Genomic DNA, 4285 nt, shown 5'->3' on the forward strand with positions numbered 1-4285 from the left:
TTCACAAGAGGCTGAGTCTCACTGGTGAAATGATCAGAGCGAGGGAAACAGCTCCCCTCTGTCTCAGTATGTGATGCCCATTTATCGGATGCTGTCTGAACCAAAAGAGTATAACTTGTTGCTACCGTAGCATTTGATTGATTGATGCTAGCATTTAGCCTAATAATAAAAAATATAAAAAATTTGCCAATCAGCATTGAGGTGAGCTCAACTGTGGGTTGTCCTGGCGCCGCAATACACCACCCAAGGGAGGCCAATTTGGCTTTGGCTTCACACCAATCAAATAACATCGTAAGCGAAACGTCATAATTGTAAGAAAAACATGTCAGTTTCTCGTCTGCTTGTGTTGATGTCGTGCAGTAGCTAGCTTGCTAAATCGGGCCCTTTTCCTAAGCCATGGATGGAAATTTGGGCTTGTGGTTTTGATATAATTCTCTGTTCAGGCCAATGATTATGATGGCGATTCTGATCTAACCACACATTATTATATTGTGCCACTGGCCTGAGACGATTGAAGTTCAATATGTAGCCTAGATGTAGCCTAGTAGCCTCACGTTAACTAGCTAGCTAACTTACCTGGTTCATTGTCGCCCATGCGAGGAAGTTACGCGAGCAAGCATTTAAGCTAGGTGGTATATGAAAATGAAAACTAAAAGCATACAGAGACATAGACCGCTTTGCCAACATGAAAGAGAGGAGGGTAGCATTCAACTAGTCTACAAGTAGGGTGAGTTCTCCCCTCAAAAAAATCTTATGCACGCACACACACACAGAGAAATCAGTACCGTGGACAGCCACATGATATTTAGCAACATTAATTGGACTGAATTGTTTTTGGTATCTTTAAGTTTGTTTTCAGTGTATTAAACTAAGTTTATATAGACTAGTTGATTTGATGATGTTTAAATGTAAAAGGTGCTGGAATAACGAAAGCAGTGCTCCTGTTGTCTTTGTGCTGACTGGAGGTACCTCTGTGGGTCTAAATCAGTATTTGTTTAGTAAAACTCTCAAAAACATTAACTTGCTTGACCATGCTGCAGGTAATTTAAGAGTTTGTATATGTGTAACAGTATAGCTTCCATCCCTCTCCTCGCCCCTACCTGGGCTCGAACCAGGGACCCTCTGCACACATCGACAACAGTCACCCTCGAAGCATCGTTACCCATCGCAGAGCAAGGGGAACAACTATTTCAAGGTCTCAGAGCGAGCGACGTCACCGATTGAAACGCTATTAGTGCTCACCCTGCTAACTAGCTAGCCATTTCACATCGGTTACATATGCAATATTTGCTTTGTGGACTTCACCAGACAGATGTCACCAGACAAACATCATGCCACCTCCCCTGACAATCCCACCTACAGTGATTGATTGACAGGCCAAACTTTTAAAGGGATAGTTCGCCCAAATTACAAAACGACACATTGGCTCTCCACAGCAGGAGAGAAAAGAAAATAAATATTTTGAAAAACAAACATTGTGGCATTTCATATCTTGCAGTAAAACTGTAAATATGACTTTAATATCAAGAGAAGACAAGTTTAATGGTACAAAAAGGTTATCATATAGTCCTAGGACTAGATAATATCCTAAACAATTAACAATACACTGAATTCATACATTTTCAGTCATTTTAAGTGTAAAGTCATGTCTTTCTACACAATACCACAACAAATGTTACCAATCTGGGAGATAAAGTCGTTAAAGTATTCAATAATTTAGCTGTGTATTTTGAATGGGAATCAAGGCATTACAAGATGGATGGAATCAAGGACACTAAAATAGAGTTTGCTTTCTTTGTAACTACTTTTTCTATTTAGCTGACTTCTCCATGTACTTATGGAAAACACTGCCTGAAGGAAGAAACAGGTGACAAGCTTAGGTCTGGATATGGAGCCCATTTTGTGTTTTCAAACATTGCCGCACGAGGGCCATGCGCACAAATTGGTGGCAGAACAAGGGAGAGTTCTTATAGAACACCAGCAAAAAAAAAACATCTATTTACATGTTGCTTATTTCACACTACTTTTGGATTATAATTGGATTTTAAGGCTCGTATGAATGCCTTGCTTAATATAATGTCTGTGTCATCATCGCAAATCAACTGCATTACACGTTAAAAGAACACTTCAACCAGTGTAATGGCTCCAAAGTGGTGCAGTGGTCTAAGGCACTGCATCTCAGTGCTGGAGGCATCAATGGTTCGATCTGGGCTGTATCCGGGGCTGTATCACAACCGGCCGTGGTCGGGAGTCCCATAGGGCGGTGCACAATTGGCCCAGCGTCATCTGGGTTAGGGGACGGGTAAGCCGTCATTGTAAAACAAGAATTTGTACTTAACTGACTTGCCTCGTTAAATAAAATGGCTCTTTGGCTAGCTTTTGCTACAGCCTATATCAATGAGCGTTAGCATTCTAGCTAACAAATTATGCAACCAAAATAGTCATTTTCCAAATATCACAACCAAATATAATCTTAGCGAGTTTTCAAGCACGAGTCAAAACATCATTGTAAGCATATAAGAACCCCCCCCAAAAGGATTTTGTTTGTAAGTAATAAAAACGTAAATGTAGGCTATTGTAGCGACCCGCACAGACAGCTGTGTGTTATGTGCTAGGCTAGGAGGTGGTTGTGTTGTACTGACCAGTACCCGGTGTTCGCGGGGTCCGACATGTCAATCAACCTGCTATCTGCCAATCACGGGAATGCCTGGAATGTTCTGATGCCGGGCATCCTGGTTGGCGGAGTGGCGTGGAGGGGGGTTGGGCATTGAAAGTTAAGACCAGGTTCAGCCTTTGTTCTCTCTCTCTTACGTCTGGGCTTCACAAGAGAAGGTCACGATTGGCTTGTGGGTTATCTGTCATCTATTTGGCGTGTGCTACGGCCCAAACAGTAGCCTGTGTAAAGTTGGTTCAATAAACCGTCAATTCGCAAACTCAAGCCTCTGTCTGGACAATTGTTCATTTATGATCTAGTCAGGTCATTACACTATGTTGAATGGGCGCAGATGAAGATGGCTTGTGCGCCATCCTGCGCAAATTGATTTTGTCCCCCCAAACCAAACGCAATCTCGACATGCAGGTTGAAATATCTAAACAAACTCTGAACCAATTATATTAATTTGGGACAGGTTGAAAAGCATGAAACATTTATGGCAATTTAGCTAGGTAGCTTGCAGTTGCTAGCTAATTTGTCCTATTTAGCTAGCTTGCAGTTGCTAGCTAATTTGTCCTATTTAGCTAGCTTGATGTTGCTAGCTAATTTGTCCTATTTAGCTAGCTTGATGTTGCTAGCTAATTTGTCCTATTTAGCTAGCTTAATGTTGCTTGCTAATTTGTCCTATTTAGCTAGCTTGATGTTGCTAGCTAATTTGTCCTATTTAGCTAGCTTGATGTTGCTAGCTAATTTGTCCTATTTAGCTATCTTAATGTTGCTAGCTAATTTGTCCTATTTAGCTAGCTTGATGTTGCTAGCTAATTTGTCCTATTTAGCTAGCTTGATGTTGCTAGCTAATTTGTCCTATTTAGCTAGCTTAATGTTGCTAGCTAATTTGTCCTATTTAGCTAGCTTGATGTTGCTAGCTAATTTATCCTATTTAGCTAGCTTAATGTTGCTAGCTAATTTGTCCTATTTAGCTAGCTTAATGTTGCTAGCTAATTTGTCCTATTTAGCTAGCTTAATGTTGCTAGCTAATTTGTCCTAGGATAAAAACGTTTTGTTGTTATTTTACCTGAAATGCACAAGGTCCTCTACTCTGACAATTAATCCAGACATAAACCGGTCAACCGAGTCGCTTCTAGTCATCTCTCTTCCTTCCAGGCTTTTTCTTCTTTGGACATTATATTGAGATTAGCATCTAATAATATTACCATCATGACTACTGACCTCAGTTCATCTTTCAATAAGCCATGTGGGTATAACCAATGAGGAGATGGCATGTGGGTATCTGCTTCTATAAACCAATGAGGAGATGGGAGAGGCAGGACTTGCAGAGCGTTCTGCGCCACAAACAGAAGCAACTTAAATTTTAGCACCTGGCAACGCAGACCGCGCGTGAGCAGTGTGGGTGCAATGATTGAATAACATTTATGTTGAAACGCTCGCGCACGCGACAAGAGCGGTGTGGTTAGCGTGTTACTGCCACCAAGAGTAGCGTGCATCTGTGCGTTATTTGTCATGTACTGGAAAAAGGTATATTCCACAAAAAATATATATATAATAATAAAAATATATATAAATAAATAAGAATAAAATATAAAAATATATATAAATGTAAAAAATCAAATC

This window comes from Oncorhynchus nerka, linkage group LG7 (genome assembly GCF_034236695.1).
Source record: "Oncorhynchus nerka isolate Pitt River linkage group LG7, Oner_Uvic_2.0, whole genome shotgun sequence".
Classification (NCBI taxonomy): Eukaryota; Metazoa; Chordata; class Actinopteri; order Salmoniformes; family Salmonidae; genus Oncorhynchus; species Oncorhynchus nerka.